Source organism: Anthonomus grandis, chromosome 1 (assembly GCF_022605725.1).
Source record: "Anthonomus grandis grandis chromosome 1, icAntGran1.3, whole genome shotgun sequence".
Lineage (NCBI taxonomy): Eukaryota > Metazoa > Arthropoda > Insecta > Coleoptera > Curculionidae > Anthonomus > Anthonomus grandis.
In genome coordinates, this window is record NC_065546.1 from 13,233,232 (window position 1) to 13,252,227 (window position 18,996).

Consider the following 18,996-nt stretch of genomic DNA (forward strand, 5'->3'; position numbering starts at 1 on the left):
TTTCATCAAGGACTTTTGTAGGTCGTCCTGGCTTTTGCTTGGGAGATTCCACTTGACCTGCTACTTTTCTTTCCCGCAACAATTTGAAAATGGTGGACTTTCCAATTCCACTCATTCGAGAACATTTTTCAACAATTTCTTGCACAGTAAAACTAGGGTAATCGTGTTTTATGCAATCATGTACATTTAAAATAATAACTTTTTCACTCAGCGATAGTGGAGAATTTTTAGTACATCTTTTCGTTGGACTGAATACCTCCATTTTTTAAATATTGGGATAATAATATTGTGATTACACTACAGCGTAGCAGTGACTACTAACGTTTAAAATATGATTTAAAAGTATTTATAGTCTGTATATATTACCTGACCCCATTTTTGCATGTTACAAAGCGTTAAAAGATAGGTACCTATACAAAAGGATTAAAAGTATTTATTTAGTATTTAATCTCTTTCAAAATAAAGGCATTTAATCCGTGAAAATTAAATTCATAAATATTATAAGTACCTGCGCCTATGAACTACCACGAAATGTAGCCAAACAGAACGGAATTTCCCAGTTTATTGCTCTATACACTTCTGAAATAGAGTATAGCTGCGTCTCACTCTTCAGGACTGCTAAGGCCAACAAGATACGCAAATATCTCTAGATATTGTTTCAATTAATTTTTAAGGCAATGTTAACACTTTTTAATGCAAAGTCTTCTGGGTAAAGCATCGGCGGTTTGGTGATATTCGCCTTTCCTATGTTCTATTGTAAAGAGATACTCTTGTAGTCATTAAAGCCTCTTGCTATTTGCCCTTTAGCGTTTTGAACTGAAAAAGTCATTTCAGAGAAGCATGTTTAGTCCTAAGGTTGAATCGATTATCATAAAAATATTTATAAAAATGCTCAATATCTTTTATTGCTGCCAATAGCTCCCGCTGGTCACAGTTTATTTGTGGTGTTAATAGCGTTTTACTGAAATAAGCTATCACTTGCTCTCCATCTTCATATTTTGTAAAAGGCCGGCACTAATTCCAGCAGAATTTGATATTATGTTAAAATTGAAGATGTGCACAGTACTCTTTTTAGCCCTTGAAACGCTTCTGCACTGTATGTTGATCAACTAAATACCATTTTGTCATCCGTGAGCTTATGTAGAGGTTTTAAAAGATTAACGTACAAAGACCCAAGAAGCTTCTTAACTGTAACTTTGGTGTTTGTCAGTGGGTTGTGGCCAATTTTCGATTGCGTATACTTTATCTGGATCAGTTTTGACATATAACATGGCCGAGATGGCGAACTTCTTTTCGAAATAAGCCACAATAATTTCCCAGTATCATAGTGTTATCCAAATAAACTAGGCATGATTTCATGTGACACATTTTCTTTACTCCTTTCAAAAGTGCATTACAGCGCAGTTTAGAGTTTTGACGTTATCAATAAAAAATGTATTTCAAAAGGAGTGTTTTCCTTAATTACCTGACAGTATATTAGTATAACATATAGCCATTTAAAAATAGTTTTAGTGTCTTAGTGCTCTTTTATATATTATACTGAAGGTAAAGTTATATACAATCTTTTATCGCGATTTCGACGCATTATTTCTTATGTTAACTTGCGTCTCATATTTTTGTATTTATTTTATTAGAATTATTTAAATATTGCGTTATTAACGACTTTTCTACCCGTACTAAATGAATCTAAATTTTTTCGTTAAAACCCAGTTGAAACATAATAATATTTTGCTGTAATGGCATGTTCAATTAATATTCACCATGCCATTTATGATATAACAGACAATTTGCCAGAATGTGACAAATTTTTTCTTAAAGCATGCGATTGTTTTTCCATTATTATTGAAAATTTTATTTTTAATTTTTGCATAAAGACAAATAATTTTAAACGATCAAAATTGCCTAACAAGATATATTGTATATAGTTATTGAAAGAGCAGACTCAATTATGTTCATATTTATTTAACCTATGCAATAAAAGCATCAAAACAAATATAAAAATACAAAAAACTAGTTTATGGGTTTCTTGTTATTGTTGAGTTACGTTCACAAAATTGTCAAAGATATGTATCTTACATTGACCAGCTTCATAACTCGATAAAATTTTAATAAAATAAATATGGAAAATTTTCTCACAGGTTATATTGTATTAAATCTATAAATTTTAAAGTCTTGAAAACCGAAATTAAGTTTGCTTCATACTATAAAGTCTATAAATTAATAAGCTATTTGGATTTAAAAAAAAATATGTTTGTGAGACTGATAGAAATCAGATATACTATCAATACAGGGTGTTTCAAAATTCACTACATATATTTTAAGGGCGTATTCCTGAGGTCAAAATAAGACTTTTTTTCCTACAAACATGGGTCCTAAAATGCACCCCCTTCAAGCTACAGCTATCGCAAGAAGTGTAAAAAAAATCGATTTTTTAAAACTGTCCCGTTATTTTAGGCGGTCTACTTACTCTTTATCTTAGAAAAGGCGTAAAACTAATTTTAAGCTAATTAAACTGAGGGGGTGCACACTTTTGACGACCAAAATTTTATGTACGCATACATGTTTTAAAAAATTAAGCTACACCAGAATGGCCAGCTGGGCCATACAAAAATCTAAATTTTATGTCTCTTGCATTTTTTTGATAATACGAATAGTTTTTGAGAAAATCACCGATTAATAAAAGGCTACCAATAACGTAATAATTAAAATTTAAACAGATAATATTAAGTAGTAGGCTGTGACTATTTGTTTTAGGACATTTTTTAAGCGGCACGACATTTAACAATAAATAGGTAGACTGGTTTTGCTATTGTTGAAACTTTGTTATTGAGGTTTTTTCAATAAATTGATGAACAATTATTTACATTAAAGAATGACGGTTTATAAAAATACAAAAATTGGTTAAAAAATTATTTAACATTTATTAACATAATAATTAATTATTTTTTAAATAAACAAGAAACTTCTGAGAAACAAATATTTTTTTTATAAAAAGTGCTCGAAATGCGCACCCCCCGCTGCAATACAAGCCTCCATTCGTCTTCTCATAGATTGTCTTACTCGCTCTAAAATTCCGGGAGTATTTCTTATTGTTTGAAAGGCATCAATAATTCTTTGCCTTAGGACCTCGAGCGAAGGCACTTGACCAGGATTATAGACGAGGCTTTTTACATATCCCCAGAAAAAAAAATCCAGAGGATTGCAGTCCGGGGAGCGTGAAGGCCATGGTATTGGGCCTGCTCTACCAATCCATCTCTCAGGAAACACAAAGTTCAAATAGTCGGGCACTGTTATACGGAAATGAGGAGGGGCACCGTCATGCATAAACCACATGTTCGCTCGCACATTTAAAGGTACATTGTCTAGTAAACCATTTAAATGGTGCTGTAGAAAGTCTAAATAAGTGTCGCCAACTAAAATTCTAGGAAAAAAGAAAGGACCAATTAACTCATCTTCCACTAAACCTGCCCATACATTAAGGCTAAAGTGCTCCTGGTGGTGAGATTGCCTAATTTCGTGCAGATTCTCTGCTGCCCAAACATGCACATTGTGAAAATTCACCACCCCTTCCCGCGAAAAATGAGCTTCGTCTTTAAATAGAATACTTGATAAAAAAATTATTATCTCTCGCGTATCTGTGAAGTAACCACCTTGCAAACTGTAAGCGCCTTGGGAAATCTTGAGGTAGCAAAGCTTGAACTCTTTGAATATGGTATGGATACAAGCTATTTTCGTGCAAAACCCGCCAGACAGTTGCATGAGAAACATCCAAATTGCGAGCTATTTGTCGGGTGCTTAGGCCAGGATCGTCGTCGATGGCATTCAAAATTTGCTCCTCTGTCACTGGGTTTCGTGCTTGTTGCGGTCTGCCTGCATTGTTCCTGGGGGTCCGAAAACTACCGTATTCCCTAAGATGCCGATGTGACTCTGAAAATGTTCGTACATTCGGGAGTCGGCGATTAGGAAACCTTAACTGATCCAATCTTTGAGCTTCATACGCGTTACCATCAGCAAGACCATAAACAAAATGGATGTCTGCAAGATGTTCGAATGAATAACGTTTTAGCAATGTTAGCGTTTAGAAATAAAACATGGGAATAAAAACTACACTTTAAATCTAAAACGGGAAGTAAACTACTGGAATTAAACAAAGCCAACAATGACAGTAAATTTATTTTACACCAAATGTCAAGCAAGTTAAAAAATATCTAAAACAAATACTCACAGCCTACTACTAAAATCTCAAAAATAAATATGTCAACAATTGCGAAACACAGCCTACATCCTAAATTTTTTCTTTGATTTTTAATTTACGATATTGCTATCCTTTTATTCACCGGCGATTTTCTTAAAAACTTCATTCGAAATTTCGAGAAATTTGATGCAAAACTGTAGACACAGTTTTAAAAAATCGACTTTTTTTACACTTCTTGCGATGGCTGTAGCTTGAAGGGGGTGCATTTTAGGACCCATGTTTATAGGAAAAAAAAGTCTTATTTTGACCTCAGGAATACGCCCTTAAAATATATGTAGTGAATTTTGAAACACCCTGTATATTAAATTCAAATATTTTATTAAGATTCAAAGGTTATATTATTATATGTTAGCAGATTTAATTAAAAATAAAATCAGCACTGCATTACAAATTTTCCATTAATCAAGATTAAAATCTAGTTTTGTAACTTTATTTCAGGTTTTTGTGTTATCAGATGATTGTCCTGAAAATAATACTCTGAATATTAATAACTTTAGTGTTAAAAATATTAGATATTCACTTTCCAAACCAATATGTTCAAAAATTTTGGTAAGCTCACTCGAACACGAGACTGAGAACACCTCAGGAGTTTTATAAAGATGAAAATTAACGACGAGTATCGATAGTACAAAACCTTAATGTCTACTTAAGAATAACTCAATATAATCGTTAATCTTTTGTAAAACAATCAATGTTTTAGCAGATTAATTAAAATGGGGAAACTAATTATAACTTTCAGGAAAATACATGAAGTACCAATTACACTGCTTCAAACCCCAAGTAATTATTTTGCAATTCAGTGACCGCCTGATTTCACTATCTTTATCAGTGTCAAGATTGACTAGTCTATATAGTACCGAACTGGTTGTACAACCGCTAATGGTTGTATTTACTAGTTAGGATCAGACAAATATCAAACAAGCAACTTTTCATTATTCGAGAACGAGAAAATCAGTTCTTAAAATACGATCAATGCCCAAGTGCATCAAAGTTTGACGAAATTTTATTATTTCCTTGAAAATTTATTGATGCTTCATAATCATCACTTCACAGCTTTCTTTCCTACATATAGAAGTACCAATAAAACAAAATAGACAGGAAGTATTTAATAAATCGTTAAATTTTTATTTAATTATTACTACATTTACACTAAAAGAATGACAAAGTGGACCAAAGTGTTGAAATGTTTGCTAAATTTATAGGAATTTCTTAATGACTTGACGTGAGCATAATTAGTTTCACCAAAAGAAATTGTATTTTCTTGTTATTGTTTAAGAACTAAAATAAGTTATTCTATAACGTGTGTAGAATAAACAAAATTTTATAGGGTAAGAGTGTAGAATTTTGAATTCCAAATAATTGTATAGTTTTCTTCAATACCAAGCTCTTCAGTACAGATACCTTAATTCATATTTTGAAGCAAGTCACAATGTGAAGAGATAACTTTTATTTAGTTTGTTTGCTCAAATGCATTGGCATACTAATAGAAGAGAATGTTATTAAAGAAGAGCGTAAATATGTCCCTGACTATTACCAATACTAGTTTTCATAGTACCAATCATTAATTATAATATTTACTTGGTGAATTAGACATATATCACTTTCATTGTTCGAAAATATGTTTAAAATATTAACAGAATCAGTAAACAAAATCTTAAAATCGTAATCTTGATATATTTTCAGGAAGATGCATGAAGAACAAGCAATTATGGATGAAGCTTTTTCAGATTCAAGATTGCACCAATAGAATAGCCGTCAATATCTTCTGGTTCAAATTTTTTAGATCCCTTTAACATAAAAGAGGTTATTGTAACTTTTATTCTATCAAAAGAAAATATTAAACTATGTTGTAGGCGAAGAAACCAAATACCAAAAGTTATAAAAAATGTTAGACACGCTATATTTGTTTATTAAATAAGAATCATATTATTTATTTAACAAAGTACAATAATGTTCTCATACTGAAATCTAACGTAAATAAGTTATTTATTTTAAATAATTTATTTGATCTATACTATAACCTTATCGAAAAAATCAGAAATTAAAAGGCACATCCTGTTTACGTATTTTATGCACTATGCAAACATTGAAGGAAACCCTACATAGGCAATTCACCCTTTTGTTATTCGCCCTTTTAAAAAAAAAATCTCGTTTCTGTTTTATTTGAAATCTATCATTCTATATAAATTATCGTTTTTAAAAATAAACTTTTGTATCTTTCCAATGGATTGTATTTTTTTTTAATTCGCTAGTCAATCACGTTACGCTGAGAGATTATCACAGATTACATTATCCAAAATACGTTCAATATAGAGATATAATGCCGTTATTTCAAGTTTATCTTTATCTTATTATGTCTATTAAATATTTCAGGAATGTACTCATTTGACTTGTTTTAAATAAGCATAATAAAGTAGGTATAATATTGTTAAAAAGTAAAAGAGTATACTAGCAAAATATAAGAGTAGTTCTAAAAGTGTGCCAAAAAGAAAACTATTTTAAAAGTTTTAAAAACAAACATTTTTCATTGATAAAAATACGCCCCTAAATTTATCTAAAAAATAGATACTAAACGATCAAATCATAAAACTCGGAAAGTTTGACTAAATGTTATATAAATAGATTCACGGATATTATAACGTACAAAACAGTAACAAATATTTTAGGACCACTTTAAATTTCTACGGAAGTAGTATACAGGATGTTACAGAATAAGATGCTGATCGTTAAGGGTGTTAATCCTTAGGTAATTTTAGGACGAAATGTTCAAATGAAGTTATGTCCTAAACTTCATAACTTTTGAAATACATACAGTGTGGTGAAAGTTGTCACACTTAGAGCCAAATTAAGGAGACCCTGTATGCAAACCCTTTATGCAACTTTAAAAAAATCTGATACATCACAAAATTGGTTGTTGGAACTTAGAGAGTGTGTGCTAAATTTCATAAACGTAACTAGGAAAGGTTATGATGAAAAATTGTTTTTTTTTCTTAAGATTTAAACACCCTGTAGCTCAAAAGTTAAGGGGTTTAGGACATAGCTTTATTTGAACTTTTCTTCTTAAAATAATATATTAACACCCTTAAGGATCAGCATCTTATTCTGTAACACCCTGTATAGAGTGAACATTTTCCATTTCCTATATTTATGTAATGTTATTTGTCTACAAAACAGTAAAAATTCTAAACTTTTTTGACTTCAGCTTCTTTCTTATGCAATCACACTATATTCCATATTACATTTGAAAAACGTAAAATTTTAGATTTATAAATAAATTTTTCAGTTTTTTTCTCTTCAAAATTAAGCTAAACTTTGAGCAAAGACTTAAAAGAAGCTGGATACCATTTTTTTGTAATACAGGGTCCGGCAAAATGATCTCCCACATTTTGCGCCGCCACTGAGCCCGAATCACTAAAGAGGGAGCTAGCTTAGCGTAGTCGGTTGGCTGGGCGCGCCTTGCGCCTTGCCATTTCTGTTGTCGCCATGAACTGGACGGGCGAGCATCGTGCCTTCGTTATCGAAACATTTTTCAAAAGTAACGAATCTGTGATTACGACACAAAGAAATTTTCGTACTCACTTCGCGCTTGGTAGACATGATCCAGTTCCAGATCGCAAAACAATACTGTTGTGGGTTTCAAATTTAAGAGCTACAGGTTCAGCCTTAAAAAGAAAATCAACTGGTAGAGCCAGAAGTGTTCGGACACCTGAAAACATTGCAGCTGTAAGAGAAGCAGTTGAACGATCTCCTAGACATTCAGCTGTTAAACATGCCTCTGCTTTGCGTTTGTCAGATCGTTCTGTGAGAAGAACTTTGCACACCGATCTGAAGTTCCACCCATACAAAATGATGATCGTGCAAGAACTTAGTGAACGGGACTGGGAAAATCGCCGAAAATGTTCCAATGATATTCTTCAAAACGTCCCACAAAATGCGCTTTTAATAACGAGGGACGAGGCTCATTTCCATTTGTCTGGCTGTGTGACCAAGCAGAATTTTCGCTACTGGGCACCAGAAAATCCGCGGCAGCTCAATGAAAGGCCACTTCACAGCCAACGTGTTACCGTACGGCAAGAAGGACAATGGACCTGTTAAGGGAAATGTTTCCAGGATACGCAATCTCATTACGTGGAGACGTTGGGTGGCCTGCACGTTCACCCGATTGCCCCATGCGACTTTTTCCTTTGGGGCTACCTGAAAGAGAAGGTTTTTCAACATCCCCAAAGCATTGACGAATTGAAAGCAGCAATACGCCAAGAAATTACAGGAATATCGCCTCAAATTACTGCTCGAGTAATGGAAACTTTCAGAAATCAGCTTCGAATGTGTGTCGAAAGAAATGGTCGCCACTTGGACTCTGTAATTTTCAAAACTTAATAAAAAAAATGGCATACCATATATTTTTAGTTAATAAAAATAAAATAATAATTATATATAATAAATTTCGAGAGATCATTTTGCCGGACCATGTATTTCAAAAAATATTCATATAGAATAAAAGTTGCTTGATTTTTCATTTATTATTTATATACCAATTTTAATACTTTTTTATTAAAATTTATTTTTTTCTCTTTTAAAATTTATTTTTTTAATATGTTAGAAATAATTAATTGAAATTTGCCTCTAGACTTTTTTAAATTATTTACCGCATATTTTATATATAAAATATATTTTATATAATGTTTTATATAAATATTTTATATATTTTAATAAAAAATTCGGCGTCATTTAAACAACTTGAATCCTGTGTATCTCAATAATTTTAAATATTGAATGAAAAAAATGTTTTTTTTTAACTTTTTAATGAATTTCTTACATTTTTGATGTGTTAAATAATCTTTCTTTTTAATTTTCTGACAAGATCATTTAAAAATTATTTTGTTAGAACTAAAGTTCGTTAATAATCAGAAAAAATTGCTTATTTTTATCCAATATATATTGTACTTTTAAATGACTTGATTTTTTTCAAATGGGCTTAAATAATGACATGCACATTATCAACCATATTATTATACATCATTATTAACCACCTTATTTACCATAAAAATTTATTTTGTCCAACATCAGTTTTGGGCAACAGATTTAACCTTTACTCAAATTTAACTCTTGGTTTTTAGGAATTTTATTCTTTTGATGTTATCATTATATTTTATTCTATTATTTTGATATTAATCTTTTCTGTCAAATATTCTGATTCTAAAGTAAAAGAACATTCTTACAATACGATTAGACTTAATTCACGTCAATGGATATCTGTCAATTAAATTTTGCAATTTTGTGCTTAACAAATTTATAAACCGCAGTCGATCATAATTTATTATTTTTTAATAGAGCGAATGTGGGCCGCCATGCTCTATATATTGGAACTTAACCCAAATATGTGAATCAAATTAATGTTAATTAAAAAACCGAATATGTAAATTTTTGGCCCAAGTTCAAGGGTAGAAAAAAAGAAAATAATTATTAAACTTTTGAATTTTTAAACTTGACTTCAAACGTTAAATTAGCAATTATGAAGAGATTTAAATTTGAATTAAAATGAGGTTTGTAGCAAAAAACAGTGTTGAACTTAAACAGTTTGAACAATAAACATGTATTAAATTGTTAAATACATGTTTATATTATACACAAATTCTTATGTTTACTATTGTTAGGTACCTAGAAAACCTAATTTCTGTATGTACCATAATAACTATAATACTAATAGTTTAACAATAAAAACTACCTGGATAAATATTAAAATAAGATATTGTTGTGCGCCATTTACTCAAACTCATAACAAAAATTAATTAGCTTGATAATTCAATTAAAAAAAAAAGAAGTTTTGTTACTTTAAATCAAGGAAAACTATTCAGAAAAACGTTAAAAACCTTTCGAAAGTATGAGCTATAAAAGTGATACATTTCTTATTAAAAGCTTTTCTGTTCCCTGTCATCCTTACTGTTAGCGGCAAAATGTTAAAATGACTGTAATAAAATGACTTATATTACACCTGGTAGAGTAAGTATGACTAACATGTACACCTATTTCAGGGTTTTCATATATAAAAGAACAAACACTTAAAATATATAAAGATCGAATTGCCAGTATTCTTTTACTGTAAAGTAGACGCATAATACGATTAATGAATACAAATCAAATAAAACTTCACTTCAATAATTAAAGTCGTCTATATGTAAAGAGATAATTAAGAGTACACTGACCAGTCAAAGTGAAATAAATGCCCCAAAATGACACCTAACAAAACAAAAAAATCAATAAAACAAGGAAGTATTCCTGCTAACCAAAAATAATTGGAAACAAAGCGCTCATGTGTAACAAAGAAAACATCTAAAGCATGTATTGGCAGACCAAAATCATTTACGTACGCTAATCCAGAAATTGGAAAAATAGGTCATCAAAAATTCCTGCTTGATCCCACACTATAGCAAGTATAACATACATAAACAAAACAAGAATGCTTTATATACTATATAATGTTCTCTTCCACTTACCTTTAATAATCAGCTGATATTTATATACAAAATATAAATAGAGAGTAGTAAACGGAACACCATACAACTCGATTGGACCATGTAAAACACAGTAAATAAAGCGCGAGTGCGTTCTTTCTTTTATGTTTCACTTTATACACATTGAAATGGCAGGAAATATATGCGCAGGCTTATCGCAGGCGAGGTGCGTGTACTTTGCTATTGGAAAATCGTCTCCTACGACCGCGTGGAAGCCCTGGGGCTAGAGAGGCGGAATCGTGGGAAATTCTCGGGCGCGTGTTGATAGAAAAGCTGGATAAAAAGCTGTAAAATAATTAGGCTAAATGTTTATAAAAATAGGAGGACAAAGTTCGATAACCTGACACGTCATTGGATCAGATACACTAAAAAATGGCTACCTGCTATACATCTTTATTTGTCCATTTTTACATAAAACACAAAGGTGCTTAATAATTTAATAACATAGGATCAAGATACATTCTATGCTAAAAAAAGAAAAATTACAAAAAATAGTCGACAGAAGGAAATATTGACAAAACTGGCGTTTTAAATAAATACATACGCAGCACTACGAAGACTAAACTAAGACAAACAAAACGATTTTAATCGTCTGACTTTCATGCCGAAGAAAGCTCCCAGAAATACACCACCAGAGTTTTTTTAAATGTTTATGAGATTAAATTTTTTTTTTTTGTTTATGGGGAAAGTGTTTTGTATGACAAGGAAATTAAATATTTAAGAACAATTTTCGATACCAATCTGAATTTCCATGCTCATACATTTTTATGGATTAATAATGGATTAATAACATTCTACTCAGAAAAGACGAAAACAGCAAGACATTTTTAGACAACTAACAACCCCACCAAATAAAGTCTCTGTTGCCTACATAAACATACAAAATATTAGAAGTAAACTAGATAAACTACAATGTTTTGTACAGCAAAGAAACTGTGATGTTCTGGTATTGACAGAGACTTGGTTAAAATACGAAGAAAGTAACTTTTACAAATTAAATCACCAAACAGTTAATTCTTGTAGAGACAGTAGGGAAGGAGGAGTTTCTATATATATCTAGAAAAATATAAAGTTTCAACAAGTTGAAATATCGGCTATGGGGGATGTGTGTAACTGGGTATGTGTATCTGGGCGAAATTCGTGTTAAGATGAGTGGAATTTATTGATCTCCAGCATATAAAAGTACTGATTTTATCAACGATTTAGAAGTAATAATAAATAAACATCCAAAAAAACATTTAATAATCGAGGATATGAACATAAATTTGTTAAATGATTGTTGTATATATAATATGTTAGAGTAAAGTAATTTTAAAATTGTAAATAACATATCTGAAACCAATGCCGCACGTATCACAAATCATTCAAAAACAATTATAGACCATATTTTAATTAATAAGTCCAATAAACAGATTACTTCTAATGTTGAGAACTCTGTTAATATAGAAGGTACACCCTTAACTGACTACGAACTTGTTAGGGGAAGCTGGCCTAAAATGACATACTAGGGTAAAACAGCATAGGTATAAAATCTCCAACTTGGCAACAGTATTTTTCGGAATAACTTTATGTCAACAGTGTCTCGGCATGTCTTTATATTACGCGTATTAAAAATATCGAGATTAGTTTGGCGTTAACGTTCATAGGGCGTGCTTCGTATTTTTTCAAGTCTACAAAATGTTTGTGTTTTAAAACAGAAGATTTAACTAAAGTATTTAAAGTTTAATTTTTTACGTTCTAACCTAATTACAGGTATGTATTAATCTTATTTATTGGTAAAATAACAACATTTTAACATTTTTTTGATAAATAACATTTTTATAAATAAACATGTGTTTGTGGTGCAAGTTGGGTAAAATGACATAGGACCTATATGGCTAAAATGACATAGTATGTCATTTTGCCCTTATTTTTTTACAGTTTCTCAAAATGAATTGTTTCTTCTTATTTTTTTTAGAATGGTTGGAAATTGCTCAAGAAAAACCACGCGTCAGTCTTGGGATACGTTACAGATGCAAAAAGCTATTGCGGCAGTACAAAATGGAGAAATAGGCTGGCTCAAAGCTTCAAAAACATTTGGCGTACCCCAGGCTACGCTAAGAAGGCGAGCATCGGACAAAAATAAAAGAGTCAAAGCTGCTGATAAGGGTCTAGGCCGATACGAAACCACGTTTTCCGTAGAGTTGGAGAGGGACCTAGTTCAACATATCAAATTATTGGAATCTTGTTTATTTGGTTTATCATGCGATGAAGTCGTTCCTTGGCGTATCAACTGGCAGAAAGAAATGGAATTGCACACGGGTTCAACTCAACTACTAAAATGGCTGGTTGGGATTGGCTACGTGGATTTAGGTCCAGAAACCCCGATATATCTCTTAGAAAGTCTGAAGCTACTTCGGCCGCTAGAGCACAATCCTTCAATAAACCGCAAATTGCTTGAAAAACTTTTCAAGAGACAATTGAAAAAGAGCATATCAACCCCACGCGCATTTGGAATGTAGACGAATCTGGCCTGTCTACTGTCCAAAAATCTAGCCGAATACTTGCTACCAAAGGTCAAAAACAAGTTGGCTTAATTTCAAGTGCTGAAAGGGGGAAGCATATTACAGCTGTGGTTTGCATGAGCGCCGCAGGAGCCTATATTCCCCCATCATTAATTTTTCCCAGAAAAAACTGGAAAAAGGAACTGACCGACGAGGCTTCCTTAGGTACATTGGGAATAGCTCAGGAGACAGGCTGGATGACGGGCGAGATTTTTCTAAAATGGATGCAACATTTTAGAGAATATTCTAATCCTTCAAAGGCAAATAAAGTGTTACTTCTGGTTGATGGTCATGCTAGCCATAAAACTCTAGATGTTACAAGATTTGCTAAAGAAAATGGAATAGAAATGATATGTTTCCCACCTCATTGCACCCACCGGCTGCAACCTTTAGATGTGTGCTTTTTTGGGCCGTTAAAAACATTTTATGATCAAGAAGTTACAAAATGGCTAAAATGTCATCCAGGTAGAACTGTTTCTTCAGTCATATCAGATTGGCGGGTTATTTCCTGCAGCATATGGAAAAGCAGCTACAAATCAAAATGCTGAAAGTGGGTTTATGAAAACAGAAATATGGCCGCCAAATCCAGATATATTTCCTGATTATCTGTTTAACCCTGCAATGGTCACAGATAGATATCAAGATGGTTATACTCAAGTGGCTAACCATTCATTGAATATAAACAATATTTCAGTTATTCGCCCACAAGATATTTCCCCTCTTCCAAGTTCATCCGGGATACAAGCAAACCCAAGAAAGCGGAAGGCAGAAGGAACCAAAGTGCTTACGAGTACCCCAATATTAGAGGAACTTAAAGCTAGGGAAGCGGAAAAACAAGCTGCTGAATTTCGCAAAGCCACGAAACGAACCAAAAAAAATTTAACTCATTTAGTTGAAAGCCCTGAAAGTTTAAAAGAAGTTATTCAAATCAAAGAAGTTGCCAAAGAAAGGAGAAATCGCATAACACGTAAGGCTGCCATAGTAGCATCCGAACACTTTGTCCCAATGGACGAAAACTCTGATAATGAAGAGCCGTTTTAAGATAAAGACGACGAAGATGATCCACCCTGCTTATATTGTAACAGTTTGTACTCTATGTCCAAGTCCAAGGAAACATGGGTTAGATGTCAATCGTGCTCGAAATGGGCACATTGTGAGTGTGCTGGTATTTCTAAAAGAAGCAAACAATATGTATGTGAACTTTATTAGTTTTAACTTGTAATGACCTTATGTACCTATGTAAGTTTTTTATGTCATTTTACACAAGTATGCTCGGGTAAAATGACACATTTACATATTTCTTTTTATATTTTTTTCGCCAGGATTATTCATTTATTTAAAAAAAAATAGGTTATATTCTTATTATAAACCTTAAGTATTATAAATTACTAATGATTTTGTATGTTTACATTAAAAGAATAAAAAATTAATAAGCAAAAATAAAGTGGTATGTCGTTTTAGGCCAGTCTCCCCTACATTTAATTTAATACATAGGTAAAACATTCAAACCCAAAATAATACATAACATAATTCGAGCAGAGAAAAAAGCATATTTAACCTATAAACTTGGCATTTGTAGTAATAAAGGAATTTGGAGTGAGTTGAAAAAAATCAATATTTCTAAAAAATCTAATGTACAGCTTCCTATATCATTACAAGATGTTGAAAAACTTATTGTTTTTTTTGCTAATATAAACAATAACAACAATAAGCCTAATATCGATTTTATAAATTTTTTTAAGGAGCACAGAATTTTTTTAAATATATAAGATTTTAAGTCTAATTTAGTACCAGGATTTAGTAGAAAAAATTCCTCAAACTATAAAAAGCAAGGGATTTGAATCTGATAGTTTAAATATTACTATTGTTACGCTTTGCTGTCCAGTGATTATTAACCCTTACCCATATTATAAATTGTTGTCTGGAGAAAAGCTATTTTCCGGAAAAGTGGAAGGAGGCCAATATTATTCCCTTACCTAAAATTAAAAATCCCACGGAATTCAACAATCTTCGTTCTATTTCTATACTTTCTTTTCTTTCTAAAATTTTCGAAAAAATTATGGAGCGCCAAATTCTTGATTATTTAAATAGCAATAATCTCATCCCAGAATATCAGTATGGGTTTCGTAAGGACTATAGCTGTGTCACTGCGTTATCTGAAGTTACAGACGATATATTTCGGGCTTTGGATAAAGATCAGGCAACTGTTTTAATTCTCTTAGATTTTACCAAAGAATTTGACATGGTGAATCATGAGATACTCATATCTCTATTATATTATTTAGGATTTTCTCTGTCGGCCTTAACACTTATGTCATCTTTTCTTTCAAACCGCAAACAAAGAGTTCTGCTAAATGGAAAAATATCGGAGGCACTTGACGTTATATCCGGTGCACCACAAGGTAGTATTTTGGGTCCATTGCTATATACATTATACACATCACAATTAAGTTCGCTCATAGCTCACTCTGGCGGTTACGCCATCGCACTACCATAGTAACCTGTCGACATTAACGTAGTCAACCACCTGTTTACTGATTTCCTATAATTTTCATCATTTAGTGCACGATAAACCCCAAAAACTGGTAAGTACCCACAAAAATTATTTTTATACGATATATGGTAGGATTTTTTAAAAGTTTTTGTGATCCGATTGAAATAATCCACGTTGCTGTGGCGAGCTGAGATTCATAACCTAACATTTAACACCTTCGCCGCTGACTGTATTTACACCGGGTTTTTGCTTTTCAGTTGAAACGTTGGTGTTGCACCGTGGGGTAATATGCCGCATGAAAATGCAAGTTCGGCATATTACCCCAAGTACTTTTTTGATAGGTATAGCTCATGGTGATTCGTATTTTTTTATCATTCCAGATAAATACAATGCCACGTTCTTATATTCGGAAAAATATAAGGTCGGTCCGGGAAATAAGTCGTACTTATAATGTTCCAGTTAGAACCTTAATGAAAAGAGTGCGTTCCGGAAATTTGGATAAGATGGCATTAGGTCGCAAAGGCTCACTTACTATGGAACAAGAAGCAAGTTTAGCCAAATATATACAAAACATGGCATTTCACGGCTTTGCTTTAACTCCTCATGATATAAGAAAGCTTGCTTATTCTTTTGTGGTCCAACAAAATATTCCACATAAATTCAAAACTGAACGGAAAATGGCAGGACAGGACTGGTTTCTAGCCTTTATGAGAAGACACCCTGTACTGGCCGTTCGTAAGGCTTAAGGTATGTCTACTGCCAGGGCCAAGGGCATGACAAAACAAGAATGTACACAATATTTTGAATTACTGGGAGACGTTCTTAGAGAAAATTATTCATTGAATACCCCGCAAAAGATTTTTAATCTCGATGAAACAGGATTGTAATTGAATAACAATCCAGGCAAAGTTGTGGTAACAAAAGGCGCTAAAATGGTAAATTGTATCACAAGCGCTGAAAAAGGAGAAACTATTTCCGTTATAACCTGTGTAAACGCAGAAGGAACTTTTTTCCCACCCTGCTGCATATTTAAGGGCAAAAATACAAAACGGGAATTCGAAGATGGCCTACCACCTGGCGGCAAGGTTGTTATGGGCGAAAAGTCAGCTTATGGCACATCTGAAATTTTCTTCCAATGGTTTAAAGACTTTTTTATTCCGCGAAAAGGTACCGGTAAGGTTTTATTAATTATGGATGGACATTTCTCGCACTGTTCCAATGTCGAACTCTTAGATTTTGCTGTAGCGAATGACGTGATCCTGTTTTGTTTGCCCATCCACACCACTCATTGGCTCCAACCGCTTGATCGCTCATTCTTTAAGCCTTTGTAAGCTCTTGTATTGGGCTCAAACTTGTATTGGGCTCAAACTTGTTAAAACTGGGTACATAACAATCCTGGTCGAAAACTAAGCCGATTGCAATTTGCCCAACTATTAAATATTGCCTGGTGTAAGGCTGCAACAATTCAAAACGGGACTTCCGGTTTTAGAACCTGTGGGATTTACCCTTTAAATCCCGAAAAAATTCACGATTATGCTTTTATGGTCAACGACGAACCATCGGTTAAAGATAGTCTTAACCCAGAAGAGATTTCCAGTGAGGAGGAGAATGATCCCAGACCAGGTAATGTCACTGCAGTTGAGGAACCTGAAGATACGAATCCCTTTGAAGCAATTTTACCAGTTCCACGCGTCGAACCAGGACCAAGTGGCTATAAACGGAAACAACATGCCGAGATACTAACTTCACCAGAAACAATTTATGCAAAACGGGCAAAGAAAGAAGAAAACCAAAGAACTACCAAGCCCTTCTTCATCAGATACCGAAACAGAAGTAGTAACGCAGGAAAGCGACGAATCCGAAATTGATGAATCAGAATTTTGCGCACAATGTCATGGATCATTTTACGACCAAAAAGGTCCCAAATGCGACTGGCTTCAGTGCGCGACATGTATGAAATGGATCCATGAGATATGTACGAGATCTGACAGATTTTGCGAAGAATGTACGCCATTATCCGAATTTGCTTAAAGAAACAGTTGAATTAGAGGATATCTACTAGTAGCCACTAGGAATTATATTAATAAGTTTTCATGTTTTGTATTTGACTTCTTTTGGAATCATTAGCATTTTTTATTAAAAAAAACTCCTAATTCCTAATTTTTACATAACGAAAACATGTTGCCATATTACCCTGAGCCAGATGCCATATTACCCATGGGTGCGGGTAATATGGCAATACCGTATCATTGGACATTTATGATTATACTCTTTCTGACGACGAGAATATGGCAACGAGAGTTTTCACGTCGCAAACCTACATGGGTACGCTCTAAGGTTCAGTGTTCGTATTGCGAGTAGGTCCGATGGAGGTCAGAATGTGAGCGATTGACATTTATGTTGCCATATTTCCCCACTTTACTCTACTCAAATTTATTATTAATTTAAACCCAGCTATGCTCCTGAAGCTATCCTTAATATTAATATATATTTTAATAATATCTTTGCTGAAACTCAAAATCTACTTTTAAAAATTAATCCAGCCAAATCTCAAGTTATTCTTTTTTGTAGTGACGCTCACCGGATTGAGATTTTAAATAACTTTAGACTTAAAATGAATAACGATGTTATACAATTTCAAAATTCAGCCAATAATCTTGGGCTCCTAATAGATCATAAACTAAAATTTACTGAGCATGTTACACTCTGCTTTAAAAACTATTTACTCGCGGAAGAATTACTTAAGTACTAATATTTAAAAAATGCTTTGTGAAGCATTGGTTTTGTCACCTTTCAATTTCTGCGACACTATTTATGGTCCTTGTCTTGTTTTGGTGAGACAGGCAGAGGGCCATTTATGTGCGCTTTGGCCTGTCTCATACCAGGAGACTCAGTCCATCTTCGGTGGGTCCACTTGTCCAGCAAACCCTTCATTGACGCGACCGCAACGCATTTGGCGATACCAAATATGGGTTCCGGCCCCATCGGCACATTCGCGGATCCCAGTCTGGCAAGAGAGTCCGCTTCCTCATTACCTGCATGGCCTGCGTGGCCAGGTATCCAGACGAGCTGGACCCTGCATCCAACCTGTACCAGTTTTTTCAGGACTTTTATGCACTCTAGTACAAGCTTGGAGCTTACCTTTGCAGCCGTGATAGCCTTAATAGCAGCTCTGCTGTCCGAGCATATTGA

At 33.2% G+C, this 18,996-nt stretch overlaps 1 protein-coding gene across 1 annotated transcript in view; it reads right to left on the reverse strand.

The window, feature by feature from the left end:
* The window catches only part of LOC126745938 (glutamine synthetase 2 cytoplasmic), a 71,312-nt gene extending 60,397 nt beyond the window's left edge, over window positions 1–10,915 (reverse strand). Inside the window, exon 1 of the mRNA XM_050454004.1 lies at window positions 10,750–10,915. The gene's annotated coding sequence lies outside the window, so the exon portion shown is untranslated. The remainder of the gene's footprint in view (window positions 1–10,749) is intronic.
* Between the last annotated feature and the right edge of the window lie 8,081 nt (window positions 10,916–18,996).